Below are 25,166 nucleotides of genomic sequence, written 5' to 3'. Positions count from 1 at the left end.
GGGGCCCTAAGGCCGGCTCAATTGAGTACGGATATCGGGTCCCCTTCGGTAGAATTCACATCTTCATAGGCCGGACCGGCGAGTTAGGTCCTGAGCCGGACGTCCACACCGACCTCATCGAAACGGCTCGGCGCGCGAGGACCGCGTGTGTTCAATCTGCCATGAAGCATGCCTTCATAGGCTGCATCCACGGCGGTGAATACTCTGAAGGATTGGTGGAGGGCGGTGAGACGGCCGTCTGTTCTGACACCGCATCATCAACGGGCGAGACGGACTCTTTGTACCAGCTGTAGGACGGCATGCTCGGGGGTTGTTCCGAGGGCAGCAGTATTTCGGCCCCTCTTGAGCCGCCGAATTGGGCCGGAGTCTTCATGGCAGGGACACAGCCTAGGCAGAATTCTACAGCAGTGGCGGCAACAGCTACCGGGTCGGCTGCAGTCGGGTCAGGAGACCCCGCGCGCCCCCGGCTCAGATCTTGATGGACCTCATGGATAAACTAACGACTCTGTTGACTGCCGTGGTAGAGCCGGCAGATAAAGCCCAGCATGACGCAGAGGTGGCACGCGTACGTGAAGAGATGGTGCAAGCTAAGGAAAATCTAGCCGCAGAGGAAGTCAGGATGGCAGCAGAGCGGGCGACTTTGGACGTTCGTGCTCAACAGCTTCAAGCAAAGACCTTTGGGCTCTCGGTGGATCTGAACGCGTCGAACTAGGTCATGAGGAGGAGTTATCAGAAAACCCAATCACGTCTGCCTCTGATGCTCGATCCTTGGAATCTTTTTCACACACCCGGAGCCAGGGGAAGTAACCCGCCGGAGGCACCCCAGATTACAACACCCGGTGCACCGGTCCAGCCGCGTGCCATGGATCCACCTCGTATAATTACCGCTCAACCTCATTAACGTCCCAACGCCGCCGGTCACTTCTCCAACCCTTTGGAAAACCTCATCGCAGCATCGGCTCGTCTGGCGGCTCTTCCGATGGAAGGTGACTCATGCGGCAATTGAAACACGGAGGGTAAGAGAACTTCTTCAAACAGCTCTGGCGCAGCAGGATGCATACTCCTACAGTCGAGACAGGATCCATTCAACTCCTCGCCCAAGCCGGAGCCCGAGTTACAGTAGGCATATGGAATCCGCAGATATGTCAAGCAATGCTCAACGCCACAACCGGCCATACAGGCATGAGCCGGTGCGGATCAGGAGAGGATTCATCAAGAGGGAAACGAGCAGTTCAAATGGCAGCAGATCAGGCGGCTCATCAAACTTTTCCGGCTTATCCAGCAACTCGGTCGAGGCGGGAGTGGCCACAAGAACCGAGGTGTTCCTTGCTTGGTGCCGGCCATACGTAATGAGCGTTTGCCAAAGGATTTTAAGGGGCCTCGTAAGGTGCCTAACTACACAGCTGCCTTACAGCCCGGGGCTTGGATTGAGAGTTATGAGATGGCTATGGAGTTATTGGAGGTCAGCGATGCAGTAATAACCAAGTATTTCACTATGATGTTAGATGGAACAACTCGTACTTGGTTGAAGGGATTACCACCCAATTCTATCGGCTCATGGGCGGAGTTGAAGGCCCGGTTCATCCAGAACTTTAAAGACACGTGTAAGCAGCCTATGTCGATTGTGGACCTGACCAATTGCAGGCAAGAGGATGGTGAATCCGCAACCCATTGGGTGCGCCGGGTCAAGGAGATAATACATTCATCTGATAAGATGGATGCCGGCTCAGCAGTCTTAATGTTGGAGAAAAATTGCCGTTTCGAACCTCTGAAGCAAAAGCTAGGGCGGCTCAAGCGTGACTGTAATGACATGGGAACGTTGATGGCGGCTCTCGTCAAGTATGCTGATTCTGATACTACCAAGGACCCGGTGTCTGACGAAGAAAAGGCAACAAAGGGAAAGAAGAACGGCAACGGCAAGGGTCACCAGCATAACCGGGCGAATCAAGGAGGTAATAAATGTAAGGCTGATGAGTTTGTTGCTAACACCAATGCACAGGGCAGAAATCAACGGCGCAAGGGCAGACAGCCCCCTCGGTCGGGCGGGTCAGGTCCCCCCCTTGAGCAATTATTGAATGAGCCTTGTCCAAAGCACGACACCCGGGAGAAGCCAGCCACCCACCTGTGGAGAGATTGTACGATCATGAAGGCATTTAAAAATTCAAATGCATTTGATGGAGGTCACGGCCCAGGTGGCGGCTCAGGTGGAGGCGGTTTCCAAGGCCCGGGCGGCGTCTTAGGTGGAGGAGGTTTCCACGGTCAGGGCCATCCTGGTAACCAAGGAGGGTATAATCCGCAACCCGGCCAAGGTAATCAGCAGCAGCAGTCCGGATATCAGAGCAACCCGAAGCAGCTGAATAGTGGGCAATACCATGTATTCACCACTAGCTTATGTAAGAGAGACCAGAAGCTTCACAAGAGGGCCGTCAATGCCGTTGAGCCGGCGGTTCCACGTTACTTACGTTGGTCAGAGTAGCCTATTGTGTGGAGCAGAGAGGATCACCCACCCCGGGTCGATAATCCGGGTCACTTGGCTTTGGTGGTGGCACCTCAGGTTGGTGGATACCAATTCACTAAGGTACTCATGGATGGAGGCAGCAGAATCAAAATCCTCTACTATGAGACGTTCCGCCGGATGGGATTGACTGATAAGAGTCTTAAACAATCCAACACTGTTTTTCACGGTGTGGTTCCTGGCAAGTCGACATAGCCAGCGGGTAAGATTGAACTAGAAGTAGCCTTTGGGGATGAGTATGACTCCAGAGCAGAAAAATTAACCTTTGAGGTGGTTAAGATCAAAAGCCCGTATCATGCTCTGTTTGGACGACCGGCTTATGCCAAATTCATGGCTTGGCCGTGTTATGTATATTTGCAGCTTAAGATGCCGGGTTATAAGGGCACCATTACAGTACACGGGAGCCGGAAAATAGCTTTGGAGTGTGAAGAAGGTGATGCTGCCTATGTTGAATCTGTCTGTGCAACAGAGGAGTTAAAATTTTACAAAGATTATGTTGACCCGGCAGACATGACATCATTAAAGAAACCAATAATAGAGCAAGAGCCAGTGTTGAAGTTCAAATCAGCTGATGACACGAGGATGGTTGACTTTTTGCTTAGCGACTAATCCAAGCAGTTCATCATCAGTGCTAACTTGGATCCAAAATAGGAAAGCGTGCTCATTGAGTTCATCCGTGAGAACCAGGACATCTTCTCATGGAAACCTTCAAGCATGCCGGGTGTCCGGAGGCAACTCGCTGAGCACACTCTCAATATTGATCCAAAGTTTAAACCTATCAGACAATTTCTCCGACGGTTCAATGAAGAAAGGCGCAAGGCCATTGGAGAAGAGGTGGCCCGGCTATTGGCAGCTAGGTTCATTGTAGAAGTATTTCACCCGGAGTGGTTAGCCAACCTGGTGCTTGTACTAAAAAAGAATGGCACCTGGCATATGTGTGTGGATTACACCAATCTGAACAAGGCTTGTCCGACTGATCCTTTTGCCCTCCCCCGTATTGATCAGATCATTGATGCTACGGCGGGTTGCGCACATTTGAGTTTCTTGGATTCTTATTCTGGTTATCATCAGATCAAGATGGCAGTCAAGCATCAGGAGAAGACGACCTTTATCACTCCTTTTGGAGCTTTCTGCTATGTGTCTATGCCTTTTGGGCTTAAGAGTGCCCACGCGACTTACCAACGATGTGTGCAGAATTGTCTTCACGATCAAATTGGGCGTAATGTTCATGCTTATGTGGATGATATAGTGGTAAAATCCAGGAAGGATGAAACCTTGGTCATAGATCTGAAAGAGACTTTCGATAATCTCCGGGTCTACAAAATGATGCTTAACCCGGCCAAGTGTGTTTTTGGAGTCCCAACTGGCAAGCTCTTGGGTTTTTTGGTGTCTAACCGAGGTATTGAGGCTAACCCGGAGAAAATCAAGGCAATTACATCCCTGGCCAAGCCAACATGCATCAATGACGTTCAACGACTGGCGGGCCGTGTTGCTGCTTTGAGACGGTTCATAAGCCGGTTAGGGGAGAAGGCACTGCCTCTATATCATATGATGAAGAAAATAGATGATTTTGTTTGGAGCAATGCCGCGAACTCTACTTTTGAAGATCTGAAGGCACAACTTGCTGAGCCGCCGGTCCTGGTTGCTCCAGTTGAGAAAGAGCTGCTGCTGTTATACGTGGCCGCCAACTCATGAGCTGTTAGTGTGGCAGTGGAGTGCAAGGAGTCTGGAAAGGAGCATCCGGTTCAACGGACGGTTTACTACGTCAGTGAGGTGCTAATTGAATCCAAGCAACGATATCCACATTGGCAGAAGCTCGTATATGGGGTGTTCATGGCAAGCCGGAAGCTTAAGCATTATTTTCAGGGACATCCAATCACCGTGGTTAGCTCTGCTCCTTTGGGAGACATCATTCAAAATAGAGAAGCCACTGGGCGAGTCGCCAAGTGGGCGATTGAGCTTGGGTCTCATGGGTTGAAGTATGTGCCACGTACCGTGATCAAATCTCAAGCACTGGTTGACTTCATTAATGACTGGACAGAGATGCAGATGCCAGAAGAGCAACCAGACCACACGTATTGGACTATTCATTTTGATGGGCCCATACAGTTGGAAGGCTCGGGGGCTGGAGTTGTGTTAACCTCTCCGCGAGGGGACAAATTTTGTTATGTGTTACGGTTGATGTTTCCTTGCACTAACAATGCAGCGGAATATGAAGCGTTGCTCCATGGTCTTCGAGTGGAAAAAGAGATGAGTTTGAGCCGGGTCAGATGTCTTGGCGACTCAGATCTAGTGGTTCAACAGGTATCAGGCATGTGGGATTCCAAGGACCCTCTCGTGGCGGCTTATCGCCGGGAGGTTGATGCTATTGCAGGGTATTTTAAAGGTTATCATGTGGAGCACATTGACTGTCGAAAGAACGAAGCGGCTGATGCTTTAAGCTGGTTGGGGTCTCAGCGTAAGCCGGTACCACCTAACACCTTTTTGGATGTTTTGCATAACCCGTCTGTCAAGTTGCCCACAGAAGAAGATTTAGCTGTTCCTGACCCGGAGGCGCAGTTGGTGGCGGCTCTTCATGTCATCCCAGATTGGACAGTGCCGTTCTTGGCTTACATTACCCGGGGAGAGTTGCTAGCGGATGAGACCCTGGCTCGACAGATAACACGACGGTCTAAGTCAATGACGATTTCGGATGGAGAACTATACCATCGCAGTGTCTCCGGAGCGTTTCAGCGGTGTGTTTCCCCTGAAGAAGGTCAAGAAATACTTCATGAGATCCATGAAGGCGATGGTGGTCATCACGCCGGGTCAAAATCTCTGGCGGCCAAGGCTTTTCGTCATGGTTTTTACTGGTTGACGGCTCACGCTAATACAGAGGAATTGGTCAGCAGATGTGATGGATGTCAAAAGTTCGCACGACGAGCGCATGTACCGGCTCAAGAGCTCCGGATGATTCCAATCACTTGGCCGTTTGTGGTCTGGGGGCTTGACATGGTGGGACCTTTCAAAAGGTCTAAGGATAAAAAGACACATCTCTTAGTGGCAGTTGATAAATTCACTAAGTGGGTTGAGGCGGAGCCAGTGAGTAAGTGTGACGCGGCCACGGCGATTCATTTCATGAAAAAGGTGATCTTCCGTTTTGTTTTTCCACACAACATTATCACTGACAATGGCACTAATCTGTCCCAAGGGGCTATGGAGGAGTTTTGTCAACGTGAGCATATCCGGCTTGATGGTTCTTCTGTAGCTCATCCTCAATCCAATGGTCAAGCTGAGAGAGCCAATCAGGAAATTTTGAAAGGTCTCAAACCTTGGCTTATGGTCCCCTTACAGCGAACGCCGGGTTGTTGGGTAGAGGAATTACCCTCGGTGTTGTGGAGTATCAACACCACGCCTAACAGGTCTACAGGTTACACACCTTTCTTCATGGTTTATGGAGCAGAAGCAGTGTTGCCTAGTCACATCCGTCATGACTCGCCCCGTGTGGTGGCTTATGTTGAAGCTAATAATGAACAAGCCAAACAGGATGCACTTGACTTGTTGGATGAAGAAAGAGACCTAGCAGCGGCTCGATCAGCAATTTATCAACATGACCTGCGCCGTTACCACAGCCGCCGGGTTAAAGTCCAGGAACTTTCAAGAAGGCGACCTGGTGCCCCGGCTCATCCAGGATCTGTCAGATGCACACAAGTTATCCCCACCTTGGGAAGGACCTTTGTGGTCAGCAAGAACTTAAACAACGGGTCATATTACCTCATTGACGTTCGAGAGCACAAAGACTCACGTAAGTCGGAGGAGGAGACCCGCCGGCCGTGGAACATTGCTCAACTTCGGCCATACTACACCTGAGCCACCGGCTCTCATCATGTACATACTTTAACATTGTATATACCATGATAAGTAATAAAGTAAGACCATCGGTCTCTTTTCTTTTCAAAGATTATGCATCTTTGTTATTTCTTATTCTCAAATGACTATTAAGGAGTTGGTCATATTTGAATCAAGTCTAACCTTTTTTTTGGTCCGGCTTATGATCGTATTTGAATCTAGCTGCAATTATCATGGTCACTTGGGGGCTTCCTGTTCAAACATAGGTCGTATTCGAACCAAAGAGAACATAGCTGTTGTAACCCTCTTGATCGGCTCAAGGCCAAACTCACTAGGGGGCTTCTTGATCGTATCCGAATCATAGCTTAACCCCTTTTGGGTCCGACTTGGATCGTATTCGAATCAGGGTCGTTAAAAACCTCTCAAGGTCATTTGGGGGCTTCCTGTTCAAACATAGGTCGTATTCGAACCAAATAGAACATAGCTGTCAGTACCCTCTTGATCAGCGCAATGCCACAACCACTGGGGGCTATATGGTCGTATTCGAACCTTAGCATAACCCCTTTGGTCCGGTTTACTAATCGTATTCGAATCAAAAGCCACCAACCTTTAAATATAAGGTTAAATCATACTTGTTAACTGTTATTTGCCTTTGAGTTTCTTGTTGCAAATAATTAGCATGATCTTCTTCGCCGGCTTGTCTATTTGACAACAAGGCTACCAAGGTATGACGATCATTAAAGTATTCAAAGGTATTGATTTCTCGGAAAGATTGAGTTATCAGATTCATTACCCACATTATCAAGCCGGTGGTCTAAGGATCAAAGGTACAAGTATGGCTATTATTTATATATAATTGCCTGCTGCATTAACTAAAGAGTTAGTTTCAGCCCTTGTCCTTTATTTATATCTGTTTTCTGTTTTCTATTATGATAACCATATTGGATATAAGCCGGGTGTTTTAACCCGTTCGGTTCTAAGCCTCCAAGCCAGTCTTTTCTCTTGTATCTACAGGGAACAGAGTTAAAGTGTTACAGAAACAATCATCAAATATAGTGCATATATTGCCATCAGGAAACACGGAGTCACATACAGTGTTTTATGCACGATGGCATAAGCAAGGCATTTAGTGTTTTCACGGCTAAACTATTACATGGATTTTTATAAGCCAATCAAGATGGTTATATTCCTCCCTCGCCGGTTCACCGCCCTCTGTTGGCTGGAAGTTGGGTTTTGACCAGTCAAAACCATTCACGGCGACGAATTCCGCTTCATTGTCGATCAGGCCCACCGGGTCAACTTCCGGGGCAAATGTATTTTCTCTTACAGGCGGGATCAAATCCGTCACCTTGTACGAGGGATTCGCCATCTTCTTATTTTCAGCATCAAAACCCGGCTGATATTTGTCAATGTTGGTATCATCTCCAAGGATAGTTGCCTGAGGCCGGACTCCGCGCACGCAAGCCATGAAGGCATCCTGCTCAAAGGGAGATCCGTCTTCCTTCACGGTGGGATAGCCTCTGGCCACGTCCGCCGGGTCTAGGTCTGGCACCCAAGCCTTGGAGCGGCTCAGGGCAGTCAAAGCCCCGGCTCGCACACAGGAGCGCTTCACTTCTTGAAATCTGACAGGCAGGATTGATAGTTTCTTCAAAACGTCGCTGAGCCGATTGGGTCCTTGATTGGCAGGAGAGATGGCGGCAAGTGCCCGTTGTGCGCCAATATACAGTTGTTCTACTAAAGTGTACACTGCCTTCAGTTTAATCAAAGGATCTTGGCTCAGGTTCTTGCTTCGCGGGCCTGCGCATGTTTTAAAAACAAAGTCAGTTGGTGGCTTATATTCCGGATCAGCAAAAATACCTAAGATTAAAAATAGACGGCTTACCAAAGATGGCGGCCACCATTTGAGACACCCGGCCCTTTAAGCCATTCAGCTCTGTTGACACCTCTTCAAGGGCTGCTTCGGCTCTCTCAGCGCGTTGTGTCAGAAGCATTTTTTCCTCTGCCTAGGTCTTCTTCTTGGCAGCCAAACTGGTCTTTAAGTTTTCCGTCTGAGCGAGGCCTTACTTGCAATTTGGAGTTAACAGACTTGATTTCTGTTTCCTGACCTGCTAGCCGGGTCTTCGCATCAGTCAATTGCGAGTTCAGTTCAGATAAAGCATTCTGCAAAAAGAGCATACTCAGATGAGTGAAGATTTTGCTTAAAGTTCAACAATCAAGATTCAAGTTACAAGTACTTTACAAAAAACCACTTGACACTTGGGGGCTAATGTATGCCAAATCAAATTCTTATGACTCTAAAGACATACTTTAAGTCCCAAGTACTTTACAAAGTAACAACACCTGGCACTTGGGGGCTAATGTATCCAATTCAGCAAGTTTCTCAAGGTTAAGCCAGAATATTAAGTTCTTTGAATGCGGTACAAAACAATTTAAGGTACCGACTCATTTATGATTAAAAAGAACCGGCCCTTGGGGACTACAGGTGAAGTTTTGTTTTATTTTATTGAATTCAAGAAAATCAAAGGTAAAGGTCTTGGCCTATATGCTAAAGTCTACAAATCATTCTGGTTGTCTCATAATCTGAAGACTTGGGGGTTGAAGGAATATAGATAAGCCGGAAGAACATACCTCGTATTTCAGCTGCAACTGTTTGACCATTTCGATCTCAGAGTCGCGACTGGAGTGCACATGGCTGAGATAGCCGGATAAAATATCGTTAGCATTTAGATGGTCATAATTGGCAACGTCAAAGCAAACTTTCTGCCTCTCCAATGCCTCTTGTTTCGCAGTACACTGAGCCAGCACGGTTGGATCTGGTTCAATAAAGCGGCTCCCGGTGATCTGAACGTCTTGTGCAGACGGTGATGGCGGGTTGGCTGAGCTTGATGGTCCAGTAGCAAAAGGGTTCACAGTGGTCTCATCAAACGACGGCTCAGGAGGATTTGCTTCTGCATCAACATGCGGGTCTTCTGGAGCGTCGGTTAATGGAGAAGATGACCTGGTCGGGTCAGATGCAAGCACCGACGGGTCTTCCACCGGTTTAGCTGCCTTTGCCTTCTTGGATTTAGCTTGGCCACTAAGAGAAATGTTGCAGGATTGTCAGTATAAAGATACAATTTGAACAACTCGGAAAAAGGAGGATTTTTCATTACCCAGGGGCAGTCTTGAAGGCCGGAAATTGCGTCTGCGATGAGTCGCCAGAAGAGCGAGACACCTCCTGAAAAGATAAAACAAAGTTAAAGTAAGGTAGGGGAAAGGATCCATTAAACAGAGTTAAATACAGAAAGAAGTAAACCTCATTCAGGCTCTTCTGAGGAGTCTGTTGAAGAACAACAGCCGGCTCATCTTCGTTCCGAGCCTGATGGCGGCTTTCATGTTGCTGTTTTTTCAAATGAAAGTTGGGATCCAAGTGAGCTAACGGGTTAGAAAACCTTACTTTACGGATCACTTGTCGAATTTTTTGTCTTGGCAATGGCTCTGAGTCGGAGGAAATGATAGTTACCTCTGCTTTCGCGGCCTGACTGGCCCCGGTGTCATCCTAGTAATGATCAGTGTTAATAAGATTGTTAAAAAAATGGCCAAGGGAATCAAGGGCTACCTCCGAATCAGATGTATCATCAAGCTTCATCCAATCTTCAGCAAGTTGGGGAACGTAGCAGAAATTCAAAATTTTCCTACGTGTCACCAAGATCTATCTATGGAGAAACTAGCAACGAGGGGAAGGAGAGTGCATCTACATACCCTTGTATATCGCTATGCGGAAGCGTTCAAGAGAACGGGTTGAAGGAGTCGTACTCGTCGTGATCCAAATCACCGGAGATCCTAGTGCAGAACGGACGGCACCTCCGCGTTCAACACACGTACAACCCGACGACGTCTCCCATGCCTTGATCCAGCAAGGAGAGAGGGAGAGGTTGAGGAAGACTCCATCCAGCAGCAGCACAATGGCGTGGTGGTGGTGGAGGAGCGTGGTACTCCAGAAGGGCTTCGCCAAGCACCGCAGGAGACGAGGAGGGAGAGGGGCAGGGCTGCGCTAAGAAGGAGAGGAACTCGTGTGCATGGCAGCCCAAAACCTCAAGTATATATAGGGGAGGGGAGGGGCTGCGCCCCCACCTAGGTTTCCACCCCTAGGGGTGGCGTCCAGCCCTAGATCCTATCTAGGGGGGCGGCCAAGGGGGGAGAGAGGGGGCGCACCACTAGGTGGGCCTTAGGCCCATCTGAGCCTAGGGTTTGCCCCCTTCCACTCTCCCTTGCGCCTTGGGCCTTGGTGGGGGGCGCACCAGCCCACCTGGGGCTGGTCCCCTCCCACACTTGGCCCATGCAGCCCTCCGGGGCTTGTGGCCCCACTTGTTGGACCCCCGGGACCCTCCCGGTGGTCCCGGTACGTTACCGATAAAACCCGAAACTTTTCCGGTGACCAAAACAGGACTTCCCATATATAAATCTTTACCTCCGGACCATTCCGGAACTCCTCGTGACGTCCGGGATCTCATCCGGGATCTCATCCGGGACTTCGAACAACATTCGGTAACCACATACAAACTTCCTTTATAACCCTAGCGTCATCGAACCTTAAGTGTGTAGACCCTACGGGTTCGGGAACCATGCAGACATGACCGAGACGTTCTCCAGTCAATAACCAACAGCGGGATCTGGATACCCATATTGGTTCCCACATGTTCCATGACGATCTCATCGGTTGAACCACGATGTCGAGGATTCGATCAATCCCGTATACAATTCCCTTTGTCTAGCGGTATTGTACTTGCCCGAGATTCGATCGTCGGTATCCGATACCTTGTTCAATCTCGTTACCGGCAAGTCTCTTTTACTTGTTCCGTAACACATCATCCCGTGATCAACTCCTTGGTCACATTGTGCACATTATGATGATGTCCTACCGAGTGGGCCCAGAGATACCTCTCCGTTTACACGGAGTGACAAATCCCAGTCTCGATTCGTGCCAACCCAACAGACACTTTCGGAGATACCCGTAGTGTACCTTCATAGCCACCCAGTTACGTTGTGATGTTTGGCACACCCAAAGTATCCTACGGTATCCGGGAGTTGCACAATCTCATGGTCTAAGGAAATGATACTTGACATTAGAAAAGCTTTAGCAAACGAACTACACGATCTACGTGCTAGCTAGGATTGGGTCTTATCCATCACATCATTCTCCTAATGATGTGATCTCATCAAACATCCAATGTCCATGGTCAGGAAACCGTAACCATCTATTGATCAACGAGCTAGTCAACTAGAGGCTTACTAGGGACATGGTGTTGTCTATGTATCCACACATGTATCTGAGTTTCCTATCAATACAATTCTAGCATGGATAATAAACGATTATCATGCCCACCTGGGCATATTTCCCCTCCCACCTTGGCCCATCTAGCCCTCCGCTGTGGCACTCCATGTGGTCACATCGCCCATGGACCCTCCCGAGTGTGTCACCGGTACTAGTTACCGATAAGACCGAAACTTTTCCGGGTCTGACCAAAACAGGACTTCGCCATATATAAATCTTTCCACGCTCCGGACCTATTCCGGAACTCCTATACGTGACGTCCGGGATCTCATCGGATCTCATCGGGACTTCGACAACATTCGGTAACCACATACAAACTTCCTTTATACCCTAGCGTCATCGAATTAAGTATGTAGACCCTACGGGTTCGAACTCATGCAGACATGACCGAGCTATCTCCAGTGAATAACCAACAGCGGGATCCTGGATCACCTATTGTTCCCACATGTTGCCATGAAGATCACATCATCGGATGAACCAGCATGTCGAGGATCGACAATCCGTATACACATTCGTCCTTTGTCTCGGTATTGTACTTCTGCCGTGGTCGAGGGGTAAGTCTTAACTTCATACCTTACAACTCAGGCAAGAACTCCTTCTTTGACTGATCCATCTTGAACACCTTCAAGATCATGTCAAGGTATGTGCTCATTTGAAAGTACCATTAAGCGTTTTGATCTATCCTTATAGATCTTGATGCTCAACGTTCAAGTGAGCAAATCCAGTCTCGATTGTGCACCCAACAGACACTTTCGATACCCGTAGTGCACCTTTATAGCCACCCAGTTACGTTGTGACGTTTGGCACACCCAAAGCACTCCTACGGTATCCGGGAGTTGCACAATCTCATGGTCTAAGGAAATGATACTTGACATTAGAAAAGCTTTGTAGCAAACGAACTACACGATCTTGTGCTAGGCTTAGGATTGGGTCTTGTCCATCACATCATTCTCCTAATGATGTGATCCCGTTATCAACGACATCCAATGTCCATGGTCAGGAAACCGTAACCATCTATTGATCAACGAGCTAGTCAACTAGAGGCTTACTAGGGACATGGTGTTGTTTATGTATCCACACATGTATCTGAGTTTCCTATCAATACAATTCTAGCATGGATTGAATAAACGTTATCATGACAAGGAAATATAATAATAAGAATTTATATCCTCTAGGGCATATTTGACATCTCCTACTTGCACTAGATCATAAATAATCTAGTTCACATGCATATGATTAACACTCACAGGTCACATCGCCATGTGAGCAACATCTCAATAGTACTGTGTCACTTGAACTAGTGTCATATCATCATGTGATTAACGACTCAATGAGTTCTGGTTTGATCATGTGCTGTGAGAGAGGTTTTACGGGTCTGCAACATTCAGATCCGTATACTTCGCAAATCTCTAGTCATCTGTACTCAATAGCCTTACGACCATTGACCGTTCTGCCCAAGTCTACACTTTGTTTTCATACATGGATTCTCTCTCGGAATTTTATGGCCTCGAGCCATTTATCGGAATCCGGACCCACCATCGCTTCTCCATAGCTCGTAGGTTCATTGTTGTCTAGCAACATGACTTCCAAGACAGGATTACGTACCACTCTGAAGTAGTACGCATCCTTGTCATCCTACGAGGTTTGGGAGTGACTTGATCCGAAGTCTCATGATCAATATCATAAGCTTCCACTTCAATTGGTGTAGGTGCCACAGGAACAACTCTTTGTGCCCTGCTATACACTAGTTGAAGTGACGGTTCAATAACCTCATCAAGTCTCCACCATCCTCCCACTCAATTCTTTCGAGAGAAACTTTTCCTCGAGAAAGGACCCGATTCTAGAAACAATCCTCTTATTGCTTTCAAGGATCTGAGACAGGAGGTATACCCAACTGTTTTGGGTGTCCTATGAAGATCTTATCCGCTTTGGGTTCGAGCTTATCCAGCCTGAAACTTTTTCACATAAGCGTCGCAGCCCCAAACTTTCTAGAAATTCTACATCATTTCCAACCAACAACATGTTAACAACACATACTCATCGGAAATTCTATAGTGCTCCCAATCACTTCTTTGGAAATACAAGTTTCCCATAAACTTTGTATACACCCAAAATCTTTGGTAATTCGATAAGAGACATCATGGTATGCATCATATCCAATAGGGTGCAGTTATGATGTTCGGACACACCATCACACTATGGTGTTCCAGGCTGTATTAGTTGTGAAACAATTTCCACAATGTCTTAATTCTGTGCCAAACTCGTAATTCAGATATTCATCTCTATGATCATATCATAGATCTTTTTCCTCTTGTCACGACGATCTTTCAACTTCACCCTGAAATTACTTGAACCTTTCAATAATTCAGACTCGTGATTCATCAAGTAAATATACTCAACATCTACTCAAATCATCTGTGAAGTAAGAACATAACGATATCCACTACATGCCTCAGCACTCATTGGACTGCACACATCAAAATGTATTACTTCCAACAAGTTGCTTTCTAGTTCCATTTTACTGAAAACGAGGCTTTCAGTCATCTCTGCCCATGTGGTATGATTTGCATGTCTCAAGTGATTCAAAATCAAGTGAGTCCAAACGGTCCATTTGCATGGAGTTTCTTCATGCATATACACCAATAGACATGGTGCATGTCTCAAACTTTCAAAAATGAGTGAGTCCAAAGATCCATCAACATGGAGCTTCTTCATGCGTTTTATACCGATATGACTTACGTGGCAGTGCCACAAGTAGGTGGTACTATCATTACTATCTTATATCTTTTGGCATGAACTGTCCAGACGGAGTTCACGTACCCTCTGAAGTAGTGGCCGATCCTTGTCACGAGGTTGGGAGTGACTATGATCGAGTCTTCATCTGAACAATATCACGCTATCACTTCAATCCGGTGTAGTGCAACGAGGAACACTCTTTGGCCCTGCTATATACACTAGTTGACAGTGCGTTCCAATCACCTCATCGTCATCTCACCTTCTCCCATCAAGTCCTTTCGAGAGAAACTTTTCCTCGAGAAAGGACCCGATTCTAGAAACAATCCTCTTGCTTTCGGATCTGAGACAGGAGTATACCCAATGTTTTGGGTGTCCTATGAAGATGCATTTATCCGCTTTGGGTTCGAGCTTATCAGCCTGAAACTTTTTCACATAAGCGTCGCGCCCCAAACTTTTAAGAAATGACAGCTTAGGTTTCTCTAAACCATAGTTCATACGGTGTCATCTCATCGGAATTACGTGGTGCCCTATTTAAAGTGAATGTGGTTGTCTCTAATGCCTAACCCATAAACTATCTGTTAATTCGATAAGAGACATCATGGTATGCATCATATCCAATAGGGTGCAGTTATGATGTTCGGACACACCATCACACTATGGTGTTCCAGGCTGTATTAGTTGTGAAACAATTTCCACAATGTCTTAATTCTGTGCCAAACTCGTAATTCAGATATTCATCTCTATGATCATATCATAGATCTTTTATCCTCTTGTCACGACGATCTTTCAACTTCACCCTGAAATTACTTGAACCTTTCAATAATTCAGACTCGTGATTCATCAAGTAAATATACTCAACATCTACTCAAATCATCTGTGAAGTAAGAACATAACGATATCCACTACATGCCTCAGCACTCATTGGACTGCACACATCAAAATGTATTACTTCCAACAAGTTGCTTTCTAGTTCCATTTTACTGAAAACGAGGCTTTCAGTCATCTTGCCCATGTGGTATGATTTGCATGTCTCAAGTGATTCAAGAATCAAGTGAGTCCAAACGGTCCATTTGCATGGAGTTTCTTCATGCATATACACCAATAGACATGGTTTGCATGTCTCAAACTTTTCAAAAACGAGTGAGCCCAAAGATCCATCAACATGGAGCTTCTTCATGCGTTTTATACCGATATGACTTACGTGGCAGTGCCACAAGTAGGTGGTACTATCATTACTATCTTATATCTTTTGGCATGAACATGTGTATCACTACGATCGAGATTCAATAAACCATTCATTTTAGGTGCAAGACCATTGAAGGTATTATTCAAATAAACAGAGTAACCATTATTCTCCTTAAATGAATAACCGTATTGCGATAGACATAATCCAATCATGTCTATGCTCAACGCAAACACCAATCTTGATGTTAGAGGGAGCGTACGATATTTGATCAACCTTGGAAATACTTCCAACACATATCGTCATCTCACCTTTTAGCTAGTCTCCGTTTATTCCGTAGCTTTTATTTTGAGTTACTAACACTTAGTAACCGAACCGGTATCTAATACCCTGGTGCTACTAGGAGTACTAGTAAAGTACACATTAACACAATGTATATCCAATATACTTCTACCGACCTTGCCAGCCTTCTCATCTACCAAGTATCTAGGGTAATTCTGCTCCAGTGGCTGTTTCCCTTATTACAGAAGCACTCAGTCTCTGGTCTTTGGGTTCAACCTTGGGTTTCTTCACTAGAGCAGCAGCTGATTTGCCGTTTCATGAAGTATCCCTTCTTGCCCTTGCCCTTCTTGAAACTAGTGGTTTCACCAACCATCAACAATTGATGCTCCTTCTTGATTTCTACTTTTGTGGGTGTCAAACATCGCGAATATCTCAAGGATCATCATATATGTCCCTGATATATTATAGTTCATCACGAAGCTCTAGCAGCTTGGTGGTAATGACTTCGGAGAAACATCACTGTCTCATCTGGAAGATCAACTCCCACTCGATTCAAATGATTGTTGTACTCAGACAATCTGAGCACAAGCTCAACAATTGAGCTTTTCTCCCTTAGTTTGCAGGCTAAGAAAATCGTCGGAGGTCTTATACCTCTTGACGTGGGCACGAGCCTGAAATCCCAATTTCAGCCCTCGAAACATCTCATATGTTTCGCGACGTTTCAAAACGTCTTCGGTGCCTCAACTCTAAACCGTTTAACTGAACTATCACGTAGTTATCAAAATGTGTATGTCAGATGTTCGCAACATCCACAGACGACGTTCGAGGTTCAGCACACTGAGCGGTGCATTAAGGACATAAGCCTTCTATGAAGCAATGAGGACAATCCTCAGTTTACGGACCTAGTCCTCATAATTGCTACTATCAACTTTCAACTAAATTTTCTCTAGGAACATATCTAAACAGTAGAACTGAAGCGGCGAGCTACGACATAATTTGCGAAGACCTTTTGACTATGTTCAGGATAATTAAGTTCATCTTATGAACTCCCACTCAGATAGACATCCCTCTAGTCATCTAAGTGATTACATGATCCGAGTCAACTAGGCCGTGTCCGATCATCACGTGAGACGGACTAGTCAACATCGGTGAACATCTTCATTTTGATCGTATCTTCTATACGACTCATGCTCGACCTTTCGGTCTTCTGTGTTCCGAGGCCATGTCTGTACATGCTAGGCTCGTCAAGTCAACCTAAGTGTTGCGTGTGTAAATCTGGTCTTACACCCGTTGTATGTGAACGTTAGAATCTATCACACCCGATCATCACGTGGTGCTTCGAAACAACGAACTGTCGCAACGGTGCACAGTTAGGGGGAACACTTTCTTGAAATTATTATGAGGGATCATCTTATTTACTACCGTCGTTCTAAGTAAACAAGATGAAAAACATGATAAACATCACATGCAATCAAATAATAATAGTGACATGATATGGCCAATATCACATAGCTCCTTTGATCTCCATCTTGGGGCTCCATGATCATCTTGTCACCGGCATGACACCATGATCTCCATCATCATGATCTCCATCATCGTGTCTCCATGAAGTTGCTCGCCAACTATTACTTCTACTACTATGGCTAACGCGTTTAGCAATAAAGTAAAGTAATTACATGATGTTAGACACGCAGGTCATAAATAAATAAAGACAACTCCTATGGCTCCTGCCGTTGTCATACTCATCGACATGCAAGTCGTGATTCCTATTACAAGAACATGATCAATCTCATACATCACATATATCATTCATCACATCCTTTGGCCATATCACATCACAAAACACTTGCTGCAAAAACAAGTTAGACGTCCTCTAATTGTTGTTGCAAGTTTTTACGTGGCTGCTATAGGTTTCTAGCAAGAACGTTTCTTACCTACGCCAAAACCACAACGTGATATGCCAATTTCTATTTACCCTTCATAAGGACCCTTTCATCGAATCCGATCCGACTAAAGTGGGAGAGACAGAGCACCCCTAGCCACCTTATGCAACTAGTGCATGTCAGTCGGTGGAACCAGTCTCACGTAAGCGTACGTGTAAGGTCGGTCCGGGCCGCTTCATCCCACGATGCCGCCGAATCAAGATAAGACTAGTAACGGCAAGTAAATTGACAAAATCACGCCCACAACTACTTTGTGTTCTACTCGTGCATAGAAACTACGCATAGACCTAGCTCATGATGCCACTGTTGGGGAACGTAGCAGAAATTCAAAATTTTCTACGCATCACCAAGATCAATCTATGGAGTAATCTAGCAACGAGGGAAGGAGAGTGCATCTACATACCCTTGTAGATCGCTAAGCGGAAGCGTTCAAGTGAACGGGGTTGATGGAGTCGTACTCGTCGTGATCAAATCACCGATGATCCTAGTGCCGAACGGACGGCACCTCCGTGTTCAACACACGTACAGCCCGGTGACGTCTCCTACGCCTTGATCCAGCAAGGGGAGAAGGAGAGGTTGGGGAAGACTCCATCCAGCAGCAGCACGACGGCGTGGTGGTGGTGGAGGAGCGTGGTACTCCAGCAGGGCTTCGCCAAGCACCGCAAGAGACGAGGAGGGAGAGGGGTAGGGCTGCGCCAAGAAGGAGAGAATCTGTGTTGGGCAGCCCAAAACCTCAAGTATATATAGGGGGAGGGGAGGGGCTGCGCCCCCACCTAGGTTTCCACCCCTAGGGGTGGCGGCCAGCCCTAGATCCCATCTAGGGGGGCGGCCAAGGGGGAGAGAGGGGGGCGCACCACTAGGTGGGCCTTAGGCCCATCTGAGCCTAGGGTTTGCCCCCTTCCACTCTCCCTTGCGCCTTGGGCCTTGGTGGGGGGGCGCACCAGCCCACCTGGGGCTGGTCCCCTCCCACACTTGGCCCATGCAGCCCTCCGGGGCTGGTGGCCCCACTTGGTGGACCCCGGGACCCTCCCGGTGGTCCCGGTACATTACCGATAAACCCGAAACTTTTCCGGTGACCAAAACAGGACTTCCCATATATAAATCTTTACCTCCGGACCATTCCGGAACTCCTCGTGACGTCCGGGATCTCATCCGGGACTCCGAACAACATTCGGTAACCACATACAAACTTCCTTTATAACCCTAGCGTCATCGAACCTTAAGTGTGTAGACCCTACGGGTTCGGGAGACATGCAGACATGACCGAGATCTCTCCGGTCAATAACCAACAGCGGGATCTGGATACCCATGTTGGCTCCCACATGTTCCACGATGATCTCATCGGATGAACCACGATGTCAAGGACTTAATCAATCCCGTATACAATTCCCTTTGTCTATCGGTACGATACTTGCCCGAGATTCGATCGTCGGTATCCCGATACCTTGTTCAATCTCGTTACCGGCAAGTCTCTTTACTCGTTCCGTAACACATCATCCCATGATCAACTCCTTGATCACATTGTGCACATTATGATGATGTCCTACCGAGTGGGCCCAGAGATACCTCTCCGTTTACACGGAGTGACAAATCCCAGTCTCGATTCGTGCCAACCCAACAGACACTTTCGGAGATACCTGTAGTGTACCTTTATAGCCACCCAGTTACGTTGTGACGTTTGGCACACCCAAAGCACTCCTACGGTATCCGGGAGTTGCACAATCTCATGGTCTAAGGAAATGATACTTGACATTAGAAAAGCTTTAGCATACGAACTACACTCTTGTGCTAGGCTTAGGATTGGGTCTTGTCCATCACATCATTCTCCTAATGATGTGATCCCGTTATCAACGACATCCAATGTCCATGGTCAGGAAACCGTAACCATCTATTGATCAACGAGCTAGTCAACTAGAGGCTTACTAGGGACATGGTGTTGTCTATGTATCCACACATGTATCTGAGTTTCCTATCAATACAATTCTAGCATGGATAATAAACGATTATCATGAACAAGGAAATATAATAATAACCAATTTATTATTGCCTCTAGGGCATATTTCCAACAAGGTTTGGGGTTCAAAGATTTTGAACCTTTTAATTTGGCAATGTTAGCAAGACAGGCCTGGCGCCTACTCCAACACTCGGAGTCGCTATGCGCACGGTTACTGAAGAGCATCTATTATCCACAGTCAACCATCCTCGATGCAACTCTAGGGGGCCACCCTAGTCAGATATGGAGGGCTATAGTTGAGGGGTGCGACACACTCAAACTTGGCCTGATCAAACGTATCGATAATGGGGAAAGCACGACATATGGGAGGATAATTGGTTGCCTAGAGAGGAAATGATGAGACCATATGGCTGCATCAACGCAAATCCTCCTTTGATGGTCTCAGAACTAATGGACGCCACTTCGGCCTCATGGGATATGAATAAGCTAAATGCCACGTTCCTGAGTTTTGATGCAAAGGTGATTTCTAGTATCCCTTTATGTACTATGAATGTCCCAGATTTCTGGAGCTGGGCTCATGAGAGACGGGGCCAATTTTCAGTAAAGTCTGCATATAATATGCTAGTAACAATCAAGCAAAGGAGAGAATCATGGCTATATGGATCAGCCGGGCCCTCATCTTCTCGCATGGAAGAGGGTTCATGGAAAACATTGTGGAAAGTTGAGGTTCCTTCAAAAGTCCGTATGTTTCTATGGAGACTGGCCAAGCAATCTCTACCAACTGAGGATGTGAGGGCGCATCACAACATGTCAACTTCGAGCACATGCGGCTTCTGCGGGGCTAAAGATTCATGGCGCCACTCCCTCCTGGAATGTACTGTTCCAGATGCACGTGGGCTCTGGTAGACGAGGAACTTGCCTGTTCTTTGGTTGCGTCTACTGAGATGAGAGCTAAGAGCTTGTTATTCAATCTACTCGACACTCTCTCTCGCGAAAAGTTTGTCCTCCTGACGGTAACATTATGGGCGATCTGGTCTTCTAGAAGAAAGGCGATACATGAGGCGATCTTCCAAACTCCCCATTGAAAGAACATGCGGTGCCCCCATGTTTGGTTTTGGTAATTGATGACAATCTCTATGGACTAATGGTTGCCTTGAGTTATATTTGAAGGTTTGTCCATAGGATTGTCTTGAAGTCCATGTGTTGGTTTTAAGGAGTTTATGAGATGGCCAAAGTGCTTTTCAAGGAATTATCCAAAGATTGGTCATGTGTGAGTTGAGATGGCCAAAGTGCTTTTCAAGGAATTATCCAAATATTGGTCATGTGTGAGTTGAGCTTATTGCAAGCATGTCTTAAATAAGAATATTGTGTGATCATTCATGTTTACCTTCAAGACATCATCCAAATGAAGAGAGTTGGAAAGATTCAATGTTGATCAAGACTAAGTCAAGAGTGAATCAAGTTGATCAACTCACAAAGCGTAGAAGAAGTACCGAGAGGGATCAAGTGATCCCATGGTATGGTAAGCATTGTCCATTACGCTTTGTGTACTAACCCATGGTCTACGTGAGAGTTCTTTTTGGGGTTAGGTATGTTTCCATGGTCTTGCGTCAAGAGGAAGATCTTATACAACCCATGGAGGATGACATCAAGTGGTGATCGTCATCAAGTTTGTAGTGTGCAAGTTCAAGTGGAGCAACTCGAAGAGTGGCTCACCCATAATGGAGTATGGGGGAGCAATCAAGCTTGAAGCTTGCCGTCCATTGTGGTGTCAATGGAATTGTGAAGATGTGCCAAAGAGTGGCTCACCCATAGTGGAGTATGGGGGAGCAATCAACTAGTATTCATCGAGCCAACACAATCAAGAAAGGTGGTCCAACTTGAGGAAGTCAAGATTGTCATCATCTAGCTCAAGTGGACTATGTTCAAAAGGCAAAGGTTTGCCCTTGATAGGTCTTCTATTTTACCGGTCTCATAGTGGTAGTTGGGAGACCGGGTTGTAGGATCGATTGTCGTAGTATCAAGGGGGGCTCTCTAGTGAGTAGCTTGATCGTATCGTTCGTAGAGAGGTCAAACCATTGCATCCTTGCATTATCTTTCTTGGTTCTTGTTTGGTTCCATTTGTGAGTCTTAGAGCTTATGGTCATCTTGATGACAAGCTTGAGTTCATCGAAAACGGAGTTCGCATGCATCTTCTATGATGTTTTCGGTGTTGGAGGTTTTACTGGTCTTATCTGAGGAAGGGTTCTCATCATTTTATTATGGTCCTTTTCACATTTGCTTATTATTGTTATTTCTCTCAAGATTGTGTTAGCCCTTGTCATTATCTTTCCAACAAACTTGGTTTCGTTGTATTCGGAGCTCGTATGCGAAAGTTGTGGCTGTTTTGATATTGCCTGTTTTACACAGAGAGGTTGTACCGCCCCATGGAGAGGTTGTACCGCTTGACCGGTACAACCGGTGTTTAGAGAGGTTGTACCGCTCCAGAATTGGTTCGGAGGTTGTACCGGTCATGTACCGCTCTACCACCGGACTGGTCTCTGTTGTGGTGCGGTTGTTGGGCGGTTGTGGGCCGGTTGTACCGCTTATTGCCTGTTACCGGTTGTACCGGTGCTCATAGAGGTTGTACCGCTCCTATGTTATTCCGTACATAACGGATAGATTCGTGGGGACCTATTTAAGGGGGTCTTCTTCCCCAATGGTTCCCCATCTCTTGAGCTCGTTTTTGCCCCCATTGTTGACCTTCTTTGGGCGTGCTACCTCACAAGCCCTCCATGGATTCTTGCTAGTTTTTTAGGGAAAAGAGAGAGGTGATCTAGATCCACACTTCCACCAATCACTTTCTCCTCTATGTGAGGGGAACCCCTTGGATCTAGATCTTGGAGTTCTTGGTGTTCTCCTTCTTGTTCTTCCTCTCATTTTCCTCCCTAGCATTAGTTGCTTTGGTGGGATTTGGGAGAGAAGGACTTGGGCACTCTGTGTGCCCTTGCCATTGCATTTGGTGTATAGGTTTGAGTTCTCGATGGTGATACGTGGAAGTTACAAGTTGAGAAGCTTATTACTCTTGGGTGCTTGGTACCCTTGAGCTTGTTCCTCTTGGGTGCTTGGGCGTCCTAGACGGTTGGTGGTGTTCGGAGCTCAATCATTGTGGTGTAAAGCTCCGGGCAAGCGTTGGGGTCTCCAATTAGGTTGTGGAGATCTCCCCGAGAAATTTGACGGGTTTCGGTGATCGCCCCCAAGGGTTGCCAAAGTGTACGGGTTCGGTGACCGCCCCCAAGGGTTGCCAAAGTGTACGGGTTCGGTGACCGCCCCCAAGGGTTGCCATTTGTACGGGTTCGGTGACCGCCCTCAAGGGTCCCTTAGTGGAATCACGGCATCTTGCATTATGCGAGGGCGTGAGGAGATTACGGTGGCCCTAGTGGCTTCTTGGGGAGCATTGTGCCTCCACACCGCTCCAAACGGAGATTAGCATCCGCAAGGGTGTGAACTTCGGGATACATCGTCGTCTCCGCGTGCCTCGGTTATCTCTTACCCGAGCTCCTTTACTTATGCACTTTACTTTGTGATAGCCATATTGTTTCTTGTCATATATCTTGCTATCACATAGTTGCTTATCTTGCTTAGCATAAGATGTTGGTGCACATAGGTGAGCCTAGTTGTTTTAGGTTTTGTGCTTACAAATTAACCGCTAGGTTTATTCCGCATTTGTTCAAGCCTAAATCGTAATTATTTTAAAACGCCTATTCACCCCCCCTCTAGGCGACATCCACGATCTTTCAATTGGTATCAGAGCCTCGTCTCTCTTTATTAGGCTTTACCGCCTAGAGAGTAAAGATGTCGACTAGGGGATTAGGATTCTCTGACACTCTTAGTTTCGATGGCACAAATTTTGATGTTTGGGTAATTCACATGCTTAATATCTTTAGGGTCATGGACCCAAATTTAGAGCGAATTGTAGATATGGGTTTTTCTCCTCCAAAGGATCCCCAAAGATTATCTTTAGAGGATGAGAAAAACTCTTATCTCAATGCTCAAGCTTCTAATGTGCTTTTCGATGCTTTGAGCAATGTAGTTATATTTCAACTCATGCCGTTCCGGGATGCTCATGAGTTGTGGACGAAGCTTCAAGAAAAATATGGTGTGTCCAAGATTTGTGGGGATGATTGTTCTACCTCCACCTCCGGTCGTATAGTTTTCTCAACTTCTTCTACTTCACCTACATGTGGTTTGCCACAAGGTAATGATATGGTGAGTAGTGTTGGTCATTGCAATGATGATAGTATGCTTATTGTGGATGATCCTTCATCACTTTCTTATTGCAATGCTTCATCTTTGGACTTTAGCACTCCGAGCACTCCAAATGTTTCACATTCTTGTGTTGATAGTTCTTGCATATCATGTAGAAATTGCTTGACTAAATATTAGATGATATGTTTACTATGTCTTGTTGCCATGATAAAAATGCATATATTTCCTCGAATTGTTATGCTAACAATGTAGAGGAAACCCAACACTCCATGGAACAAGATGTGGTCTTGAATGGTGCTTCAAGGGATCCTACATCACCATCTATTGCATTTTGCCTTATGGCCAAGGCTTCAAAGGTATCTCTCACTTTTAATCCCAATATATCTTGTGATGATATTGATGATGGCAAGAGTGATGATGATGTTGATTATGATGAAGAGAATGATGATGTTGCCTCCTTAAAAATTAAGGGGGAAATGATTTTTAAAGCTCTTCTTAAGAATAAAATTGCTCGTTCCAACTTCATGGAAATCATGTCTATTGCAATTGAGGGCAAGAAATATATTTATGAGTTGGAATCTCGTCTTCAGGAGCATGAGGTCACCATTGATAAAATGGAAGGTCATGAGCGTGATTACGCTAATGAGATTGCAGACCTCTCTCAAGCTCTTGAACTTGAACAAACCACCAAGGAATCTCTTGAGGAGACTTTTGCTCTAGAATTATCTAGAGTGAGGAATCTCTGATAGAGCTCTTGAGGTGGCCAATGATTTTGAAACTAAAAATGAGGAGCTTGAAGTTGCGCATGCTAAACTCCTTGAGGACTTTGAGCACCTCGAAAATGGCTCAAGGGTCATTAAGGTGAGCTCATCAAACTCACCGAGTCTCATGCTCAACTTAAAGCTTCTTATTCAAAAGAGCTTGCCAAGGTGTCTTCTCCTCTTGTTGCTAATGATGATGCTTGTGCTACTAACTCTATCTCTTGTGAAGCATCCATATTGAAGGAGAACGTTGAGCTACGGGCTCAACTTGAGTTGCTATCTAGCAATTATGGGAAATTGGAAGAAAGCCATGAAAAGCTCTCAAGCTCTCATGATGATCTTCTAGTATCCCATAATGTGCTAAAGATAGCTGATGAGGCCATGCTTGCTAAGGTAACATCT

The sequence above is a fragment of the Triticum urartu genome, chromosome 4 (genome assembly GCF_003073215.2).
Source record: "Triticum urartu cultivar G1812 chromosome 4, Tu2.1, whole genome shotgun sequence".
Taxonomy (NCBI): Eukaryota; Viridiplantae; Streptophyta; class Magnoliopsida; order Poales; family Poaceae; genus Triticum; species Triticum urartu.
The sequence above is the reverse complement of the archived record's forward strand: the minus strand, read 5'-3'. Positions refer to the sequence as shown.